The sequence below is a fragment of the Mastigoproctus giganteus genome, chromosome 11, assembly GCF_048544385.1.
Source record: "Mastigoproctus giganteus isolate SK-2022 chromosome 11, ASM4854438v1, whole genome shotgun sequence".
Classification (NCBI taxonomy): domain Eukaryota; kingdom Metazoa; phylum Arthropoda; class Arachnida; order Uropygi; family Thelyphonidae; genus Mastigoproctus; species Mastigoproctus giganteus.
Window position 1 is genome coordinate 149,311,653 of NC_143585.1, and position 10,687 is coordinate 149,322,339.

Sequence of the window (10,687 nt, forward strand, 5' to 3'; positions counted from 1 at the left end):
GTCGATCAATTCGGCCCTGGAAAGATTGTGCAAGGCTCAAGGGGGTAGAATTTTTTTCAGCCTAGTCTGTACTTGTTAACAGGAGGGACTGCTTCTACAGGGATGGGATACACTTAAATAGAAAGGGTGCAAGAATATTTGCTGATGCTATCGAGGCAGTGTTAAGTGGGTCGGAAAACTACTAGCTTGGGGGGGGGGACACAAGGACTAATAGATTAACAGTAACCACTGGCAGAGGTGAAAGTCATTCTTGCACTGCTTCTATTGGAATGAGTAGCAGCCTGGAAAACAAGATGTAAGGTATTTCAGAGACTGCTGGGAGTCATTGCAGTACAAGTAAACACATGGTTTGTGTTCAGATAGTTAAGAATAGGAACAGGTGTATGTATACTTGCATATACACCAATGCCAGGTGTTTGGTAAATAAATTTGATGAATTTGAGGTGTTGCTCAAAACATCAAAGGCAGATATTGTTGGGATATCAGAGACATGTTGTCACACAGATATAAGTAATGCAGAACTGGAATTTGGGGAGTACAACATCTACAGAAAGGATAGACTGGATAGGAAGGGAGGAAGGGTTATGCTATTAGTTAAGAAACATAAAATCCAAGGAAGTGCAGCCAGTCGACATCGCTGGATAGTGCACTATCGAGTCGGTTTGGTGTGACATAAGCATTGGGAGATCAAAATTGAGAGTAGGATCGTGTTATAGGCCTAATGACTCTGATGAGTATAATAAGAAACTGTACAGGGAAATAGTGGGCCAGTAACTGAGTCTTATAATGGGGAATTTTGATTTCGCAGATACTAACTGGAATTTGTGGGTTGGTCACTCACACACTAGCAAGGCTTTTGTGGATTTATTGGATGACTGTTTTCTACATCAGAATGTTCAGGAGGCAACTAGAGGAAGTAATACTCTTGATTTGATTATCAGTAGTGATTCTTCATGCATTAAGAATCTGCAGATAAAGAAACTGCTATGTGGCAGTGATCACAGTGTGCTGAAGTGGGATTTACTCAAAGAGGTAACTACCATCACGTGTAAAGGGAAGGGAAGATAAGCACTGAGAGATCAAAATTGAAAGTAGGAGTGTGCTATAGGCCTAATGACTCTGATAAGTATAATAAGAAACTGTACAGGGAAATAGGGTGGGCCAGTAAATCAGAGTCTTAGTATGGATAGCAAATGCTTAGAAAGCAGTACTCACCTTGAATTAATCTGCGATGGCTTACTTTGGCAGCGTGGTTAATATTTAGGTTGAATTGTTAAATTGAATAAAATTAAAAGGGGGGGTAGGGGTAGGTAAGTGTTGACTGAGTTAAAATAGGCGCAAGGAAACAGAAGCATACACATCCAATCCTTGGTTGTCATTGAAGTAAAAAAGCAAAAGAATAATTGAAAACTAAATAGGTAAATACAGTGAAGCCAATAATCGTTATGGGGACTTTCATTGGTTAAAACATCTTCGGTTGGCAATGTGTGGAGAGTGAACGTGCATGGTATTTAAGAAATAAATTATATTCTCGTGATGCCTTTTTTTGACATGTGGGAACTTTAATCGTGAGAGGTTCCAAATTGGGTTAAGATTGAAGGGGAGTTTGGAATTTAAAGGTTTGAGTGGTGCAGGTACCATTCAATAGCTAGGGCTTCATATTGAAGTATTCTGTAGTGGGATTTTAGTTTAATGATAGAAATGGCAGAGTCAATGAGGGGGATGTGGTTGTGGGTCTGGGCATGAATTGTAAGTTCTGTAACAGATTGGTTAGACATGAGACTATGGAAATGATAGTATGCATGGGCGTTGGATGTTTTTGATGAGCCAAATTTGGTAGTGGTACTTCCGATGTAACATGTATTACAGTTTGGTTGACAATTAATGAGGTATATTATTGAGGTCATGTCTAGGATATTTGTGTGTGTCTTTATAGGCGCTGAAGAAGGATCCTATTTGTTGTAGGTGGAAAAAACAAAGGAGATATCAGTGTCGTTAAGTAGACTACGGAACTGTCCTATGAGTTCATTGTGATAAGGGAGGACTATGCGGATGTTTGTTTTATTGTTGTCTTTGGTTGGATTGTTAAGGTTAATTTTATTTTTAGCGATGGAAATTGTGTTTAAAATAAGTTGGTGGGGGTAACCTCTGGATATAAATTTGTCGGTGAGATATTGGATTTCGTTGTAAAGGTCGGTTGGTGAGGAGCTGTACGTTAGTGCATTGTGAATTTAACGGCACTGATATCTCCCTTGTTTTTTCCACCTACAACAAATTAGGATCCTTCTTCAGCACCTATAAAGACACACAAATATCCTACAAACGACCTCAATAATATAATATACCTCATTAATTGTCAACCAAACTGTAATACGTGTTACATCGGAAGTACCACTACCAAATTTGGCTCATCAAAAACATCCAACACCCATGCATACTATCATTTCCATAGTCTCATGTCTAACCAATCTGTTACAGAACTTACAATTCATGCCCAGACCCACAACCACACCCCACCCTCATTGACTCTGCCATTTCTATCATTAAACTAAAATCCCGCTACAGAATACTTCAATATGAAGCCCTAGCTATTGAATGGTACCGGCACCACTCAAACCTTTAAATTCCAAACTCCCCTTCAATCTTTCCCCAATTTGGAACCTCTCATGATTAAAGTTCCCACATGTCAAAAAATGCATCACGAGAATATAATTTATTTCTTAAATACTATGCACGTTCACTCTCCACACATTGCCAACTGAAGACATTTTAACCAATGAAAGTCCCCGTAACAACTATTAGCTTCACAGTATTCACCTATTTAGTTTTCAATTATTCTTTTGCTTTTTTACTTCAATGACAACCAAGGATTGGATGTGTACGCTTCTGTTTCCTTGTGCCTATTTTAACTCAGTCAACACTTACCTACCCCTACCCCCCCTTTTAATTTTATTCAATTTAACAATTCAACCTAAATATTAACTACGCTGCCTAAGTAAGCCATCACAAATTAATTCAAGGTGAGTACCGCTTTCTAAACATTCGCTATCCTTACTAGCCTATTAACACGGTACTTGAAGATCTCTAAAACTTCGCATCAGAGTCTTACAATGGGGGATTTTAATTTCCCAAATATTGACTGGAATTTGTGGGTTGGTCACTCACATACTAGCAAGGCTTTTGTGGATTTATTGGATGATTGTTTTCTACATCAGCATGTTCAGGAAGCAACTAGAGGGAGTAATACTCTTGATCTGATTATCAATAGTGATTTTTCATGCACACTATGCTGCTGCAACAGGATCTGGAAAGGTTCAGCAGATGAGCTGAGAGGTGGCAAATGAAGTTTAACATTGACAAATGTAAAGTACTACATATGGGAAACAGTAACCCCAGAGCAACGTATCAACTCTGTGGTACTACACTGACAGTGGTAGAGAATGAAAAGGACCTGGGGATAATTGTGCAGGCAGATATGAAGTTCTCTGAGCAGTGCAGACGGTCTGCAAGAGTAGCTCATGGTGTCTTGTCAATGATATACAAAAATGTTTCTAGCAGGGGTAAGGAGGTGATTATCCCCTTGTATAAGGCAAATCAGGCCACACCTTGAGTACTGTATACAGGTCTGGAGGCCTCATTTTAAGAAGGATGTAGAGCTGTTGGAATGAGTACAGAGAAGGGCAACAAGATTAGTGAATGAAACAAAGTGTTGCTCTTATGAAGAAAGGCTTAAATTTTGCAAATTACGGTGTTTGGAGACTAGGCACCTGCAAGGTGATCTGATTGCAAGGTGTGTATAAAGCCTTGAATGGTTTGAGCATGCTCAATGCTGATGGGATTCTTCTTCTTGCTCAGAATAATCACCTGAGAGAGCATAAATTCAAATTGAGGAAAGATAGTTGTACGATAGATCTACGGAAGTTCGCCTTTAGCAAGCGGCTAGTTAGTTGAGGGAACAGGCTTACATCTTTAGTTGTGGAAGTTGATAGCCTAAATAAATTTAAGGCTGAGCTAGTAGGTATTTGGAACGAATGGAGGGGTGAAATCGAAGTGGTTTTTTTTAAATTTTTTATTTATTTATTTCATTTTTTGTCTGAGGCTGCATAAGCTTGCTTTCTTGCATCGTATGCCTCTACTAATGCTAATAGGGCAATGAACTGTATACAAGTCTCTGGAAATCTCGTTTTAGGAAGGATGTAGAGATGCTGGAACAAGTACAGAAAAAGGCAACAAGATTAGCGAATGGAACAAAGATTGCTCTAACGAAGAAAGGCTTAAGTTCTGCAAATTACAATTTCTGGAAACTAGACACCTGCATGGTGATCTGACTAAGGTGTATAAGGCCTTGAACAGACTCAATGCTGATGGGATTCTTCCTCTTGCTGAATCTGAGGGGGGCATAAATTCAAACTGAAGGAGGCCAGTTGTAGAACAGATGTGTGGAAATTTTCCTTCAGCCAGTGGGTAGTTGATGGCTGGAACAAACTTCCTTCTGTTGTTGTTGTTGTGGAAGTTGAGAGCTTAAAAAATTCTAGAACAAAATGGACAAACATTTAGAGCAAATGGATATGTGAAGTGGGATTTTTTTTTTTTTTTTTGACTGATGCTCTATAAGCTTGCTTTCTTGCATCATATGCCTCTGCTAATGCTATTCTGGCAACCTGTAGTATGACATACATCGGGGAATGCATATTCAATAATGTTTACCTTACTTTCCTTTATTTCCTTTTCATTTAATTGAATTTTTAATTTTTCAATACACATACTTCATGTACCAAAAAGATTTGCACATTTTCAGAAATCAAAATTAAACCTCCGAAACTATTATTACTGAGTATAAAGAGAAGCAATAATTTGTGACAAGACTTTCAAACTATCCACCATTTGCTCCTGAGCACTGTTCACAATAGCAAACAATAGAACAAAAAAAAATACTCCAATATTTATCAATGCTGGAATAGCATCACGTTTCTTTATTTCATCCCTAACTTTGGTATGTGGCTGCATTTCTACCACACCCTATATGCTTCAGGGAGCTCCTCAAGCACAAGTCAAGGGTGGTTAAATCAGGTAAACATAGGAAATAAATGATGCTGTTGGCCTATCTACCCACCTGTAAAAAGATTATTATCAAGATAGGTACGGAGATCACAATAACAGAATGTACAGTCTAAAATAATATCCCCAGTGAGACACATTGCTGGCAACTGTTACTCTAAAAAAAATGCAGTTGATCCTACAAAAAAAAAAAAAAAAAAAACCAACAAAAGGCCCTTTGTGGTGAGGAGAAACTGTACAAAAAAAACTGAGTATGAAATTAACAATAATGAAATTTCAAAGGATTAATTATTTATTAGAAAACCTAAGCCTAAAGGCAAATAAGTTGATAGAGAGTAGATGCGTACAGGCAAAGTTTTTACAGCTCCAGCTAATAGAGAAATTTTTCTTAAATTTCTGCCGTTTTATTGACTTAAACTAGCATATTAATTTATTTTCTTTATATTCCTAGTTATGATACTTAGTTTTGAACTTAGAGATTTTGTAGGTTATTACTTAATATCGGTATCCAATCCACATGTTAGACAAGATTTTGCAGCTCCGGCGAATGTCAAGTTTTTAATTATATTTAGCTGTTTTATTGACTTAATTGTTATATTAAATTGGCCAATGCACAAAACAGAAGGAACTGAAAAGTTGCTAGAGAGGCCTTCATCCTGCAGTGGATTGAAAATGGTTGATGATGATGTTATATTAAATTATTTTCTAAAAGTAGCTTATAGACCTAGTCAAGTTACTCGGTTTATTTTGAATTTAGATAGTGATTTTGATGGTTAATTAATACTTAGAGTTCATAGATTTATCATTCGTAAACCTATGGACTCTTGCCGCCATTGTTATTCTATGGACTCTTGCCGCCATTGTTATACGATACTATATCCCAAACACCGACCAGGCTAGCCGGGTAGGTAAAGCGCCTGCCTGGCAACCCAAAGGTCGCGGGTTCGAATCCCGCTTCGGGCTTGGATCAAAGTACTGCAAAAAACCTTGGGAGGTGCACTATGGCCGCAGAAGCCAATGCGCCAATAACTACCAAAAAAAAAAAAAAAAAAAAAAAAAAGAAATCCCGAACTAGATAGCGCAAAGTTTAACTTAAAACTAGATTGTGAAACATGTAGCACTGTATTAGAAATCTGTTAGCTTAGTATAGTATAGCATTATCAATTAATCAGTAAATCTTAATCTTATTAAATTTCATTGTCAATTAAATTAATTAAATAATATAACGACCTAGATTTTACAAACGTAACATTATAAATTAATACATATAACACTTGAAATGAGATACAAAAGTCATATAACGTAACTCGGAGATAATACTCTATACTTTTATCGGTTGATTCAACTACTGCTCATATCAGTTGCCCAAATTATTCGCTGTACGATTCCTTTCACCTCAAAGGTGGTGCTTGTGCATATGTCCGTTCCGATATTCCCTGTCAGAGACTTGGTAATTTGGAATCTCCTCTCTTCGATCTTCTCTGGCTTAAAATCTCTCTACCTCGTGTTAAATTCATCTGTTGTCTCTACTGTTCTCCCAACTCCACTAATCACTTGGATCTTTGACTTCCTCTCTTTGCAACTTGACTTTCTCAAGTCCAACTTTCCTAACAGTGAGGTAGTTTTCCTTGGTTATTTTAATGTTCACAACACCAGCTGGCTTCCATTCTCTAGTCACAAGTTTTTTTTTTTTTTTTCCCAAGATATAATTGTTAGGGTTTCTATTTTTGTTTTTCATCTGTTCTAATACTCTGCGCTTGAAAACATGTATGTGATTAACATTTATCTGTATGCCTTTTTGGTTAATATTGCTGGTTATGCCAATAATGAAGGATTCTTTGTATAGCCATGGTTCCTGTAGCTTTGAAGAGCAAATATTAGTACTGATGAAAAACAAAAATACAAACAGAAATCATAATAATTATAACTCAAAGAAAGAACCCCATCAACATCTAAACCCATATTTTCTCTCTGAATATCCTCATCATCAGGTAAACTATGATTGAGCCCAGGAGACCATAACCTGAGTTTTGATTCAAAAATTTTTGGTTTCAAGTAGTAGTAGTAGTAGTGGCACATGATGCAAGAAAGCAAGTGTAGGAGCTTATGCAGCATCAGCCATGAAAAAAAAAAAAAAAAAAAAATTTTTGCCTGTCCAGTTCCTCCTTAAATTTATTTAACCTATCAACTTCCACAACGACAGATGGAAGTTTGTTCCAGCAATTAACCACCCGCTGGCTAAAGGCAAATTTCCGCACACCTATTCTACATCTGTCCTTTCTTAATTTGAACTTATGTCCCCGTAGGTTCGTAATCTGAACAAGTGGAAGGATCCCATCAGAATTCAGCATGCTCAACCCATTCAAGGCCTTATAGACGTCAATCAGATCACCGCGCAGGTGCCTAGTCTCCAGCCACTGCAATTTGCAGAACTTAGCCTCTCTTGGTAAGAGAATCCCTTCATTCCCCTCACCAATCGTGTTGCTCTTCTCTGTACACGCTCAAGCAAATCTACATCCTTCCTAAAATGAGGCCTCCAGACCTGTACGCAGTACTCAAGGCGTGGCCTGACCATTGCCTTATACAGAGGGACAATCACCTCCTTTTCCCTGCTAGCAAAATTCCTATATATCATTGACAAAACCCCATGACCCGCTCTAGCAGCCTGTCTGCACTGCTCAGAAAACTTCATATCTGACTGCACAATTACTCCCAGGTCTTTTTCATTTTCTACCACCTTAAGTGTAGTACCACACAGTTGGTACGTTTCTCTGGGGTTACTTCTACCCATATGCAGTACTTTGCATTTGTCAAGGTTGAACTTCAGTTGCCACTTCTTAGCCCATCTGCCCAAATTATCTAGATCCTGTTGCAGTAGCACACTGCCAATACTGTCATTAACAACCCTGCCAACCTTTGTGTCATCTACAAACTTCGACATTAAGCCTGATATACCTTCATCAATATCATTGATAAATACACAAAACAGTGGACCCAACACCGAACCCTGTGGGACTCCACTAATAACATTAGTCCACGAAGAGCAGCACCCATTGATTACCACCCTCTGTCTTCTCCCACTTAACCATCCTTTTATCCATTGCAGCAACTTACCCTTAATACCATTCTGCTCCAATTTGTACAGTAGTCTTCCATGCGCAACAGTGTCAAAAGCTTTCCTGAAATCCAAGTATATGATATCAAAATTATTTTTTGCATCCAGTTCCTTTGTGACCACATCATAATAACCAATCAAATTTGTCAGACAAGACTTTCCCTTAACAAACCCATGCTGTGTTTGAATTATTGCTGCAGTCTTGTCTAGATGATCCTGCAATGCATCTTTAACCAGTGACTCCATTATTTTACCCGGAACAGAAGTTAAACTAACTGGTCTGTAATTACTCGTGTCACCCTTCGATCCACCTTTGTGAATTGGGGACACATTTGCACATCTCCAGTCCGTGGGAACCTCCCCTGAGTCCAAGGATGCTCTCATAATTATGGCTAAGGGTTTGCTTAGTTGCTTTGCCGCCTCCTTTAAAATAACTGGATAGATCCCATCCACCCCAGGTGCCTTTCTTATGTTTAACTTCAACAATTTCTCCTCCACTTTGCTCTCAGTTATTACAAAATCATTAAGCACACTGCTACAATTTGATAACCTTCTTCCATTTTCAAACTGTAAATGAATGTAGATGCAAAATACTCATTCAGTTTGTTTGCTATCTGAGCAGGATCATCAACAGTCGAACCATCGATGTCAAGTGGACCAATCATATTCATCTCCTTCCTTTTAGAGTTTATATAAGTAAAGAAATCCTTGCTGTTTTTCTTAGCATCTTTTGCCAAAGATGTCTCGTAATCCGCCTTCGCCTGCCGAACCTCCTTTGTGACCTGATTACAGACTAGCTTATATCTGCCACAGGCTTCTGCATCACCTGATAATTTATATGCATCCCATGCATTTTTCTTCTCTGTCACGAGTCTCATTAGTTCATTTGATAACCATTTAGGCCTAAACCTTGAACGATATTTCTTAATCGGTATATAAAGTCTAGTAGCTTCCACGATTAATTCCTTGAATGCTTCCCACTTAGAATTTACTGTTGGTAACATCGTCAGTTGATCCCACTGTACAGAATTTAGAAACTGTCTGAGACCACTGTACTCCCCTTTACGGAAGCAAAAACCCTTTCCTTTACCCCTGACGGTAGTTACCTCTTTGAGTAAATCCCACATCAGCACACTGTGATCACTGCCACCTAGTGGTTCCTTTATCTGCAAATTCTTAATACACGAATGATCACTGCTGATAACCAGATCAAGAGTGTTACTTTCTCTGGTTGCCTCTCGAACATGCTGCTGCAGAAAACAATCATCCAATAAATCCACAAAAGTCTGACTAGTGTGTGAGTGACCAACCCACAAGTTCCAGTCAATATCTGGGAAGTTAAAATCCCCCATTATAAGACATTCTGATTTACTGGCCCACTCTATTTCTCTGTACAATTGGTCATTGTACTCATTCAAGTCATTAGGCCTATAACACACTCCTACTCTTATTTTTCCTTGCAGCGCAGGAAGTTGCAGATCAAAACATATAAATATAATTAAATGTAAACTCCGCAAACAAACCAATCTTGTTCAAACATGTGAGGCTGATCATGTCATGAAAACAGCATTACAGGAATATAAGTATTCATGTCTATCTATTTATTTAAGTTTAATTTTATTAAATTTAATCTTATTCACTGATTTAAAAATTATTTAAACTGCTAAAATTAATCTTTACCTAATGTTCAATAATAGGTCTGTTGACTAACTAGGGACCTATTACACATATAATTGCTAAAGTTTAGATATCAACAAGCAAAAAATTTATAATCAAATTAACAACTCTACGTAAATGAAGTCCATAATAATTTACCAGTTATGCTTAGTCACTGAAGAAGCAGTAAGAAATATCAGGAGACGTCTGAGAATAATCTAATTCGAGGCAGATCACACACCACGCAGTAATTTTTAAATTTGATATTGTGCAACTTTTCAGTTTAAAATTCCTAAAAATGGCGGGGAAAATGGTACACTTATTGCCATACGACAGAAATAAATTAGAATAAAAACAGTGACAACCTATTACCAAGCATTTCAAAGCACATTCATCAAATATCTAGAAAAAAATTTAGCCATTAGTATTATTATATGTATATATTTTTTTCCCTCGATAATAGTACACAAAACGGACTTACAAAATACAGAAAACCTTGAATTCCAAATACCACAGTAAATTCAACAAATGTATAATCCTCTAATTTAATCCTTCCCACGACGAGTTTGACGACATTATTACAAAATCTCGAAACAGGAAGGTATTCGCTACAGAGCGTAGAATTCTGAACAGAGGAACCAAAGAAAACAGAATTAGAAGGTATAAAGTAATCTGATAAAGCGAAATTATTATTTTTTATTATTATTATCCATATAGTGCAAGGAAGCCTGAGGCTTATGCTGCACCAGCCAACAAAAAAAAAAAAAAAAAATTCCCACGTTGCCCTAAGTCACAAGTAGAAAGGAATCGCCAAGAAAAAGAAGATATCCAGCTCAGGACAATCTTTGGAACTGAAGC

The 10,687-nt window shown here is 37.6% G+C and overlaps 1 protein-coding gene across 2 annotated transcripts in view; it reads right to left on the bottom strand.

Annotated features, from left to right (window-relative positions):
* The window catches only part of Nup62 (nucleoporin 62), a 293,033-nt gene extending 282,608 nt beyond the window's left edge, over positions 1-10,425 (bottom strand). Inside the window, exon 1 of one of the 2 annotated variants that reach the window (XM_090384721.1) lies at positions 10,311-10,425. The gene's annotated coding sequence lies outside the window, so the exon portion shown is untranslated. Of the gene's footprint in view, positions 1-9,988; positions 10,086-10,310 lie in introns of those variants that run through there. The other variant, XM_090384722.1, reaches the window with a different exon arrangement.
* Between the last annotated feature and the right edge of the window lie 262 nt (positions 10,426-10,687).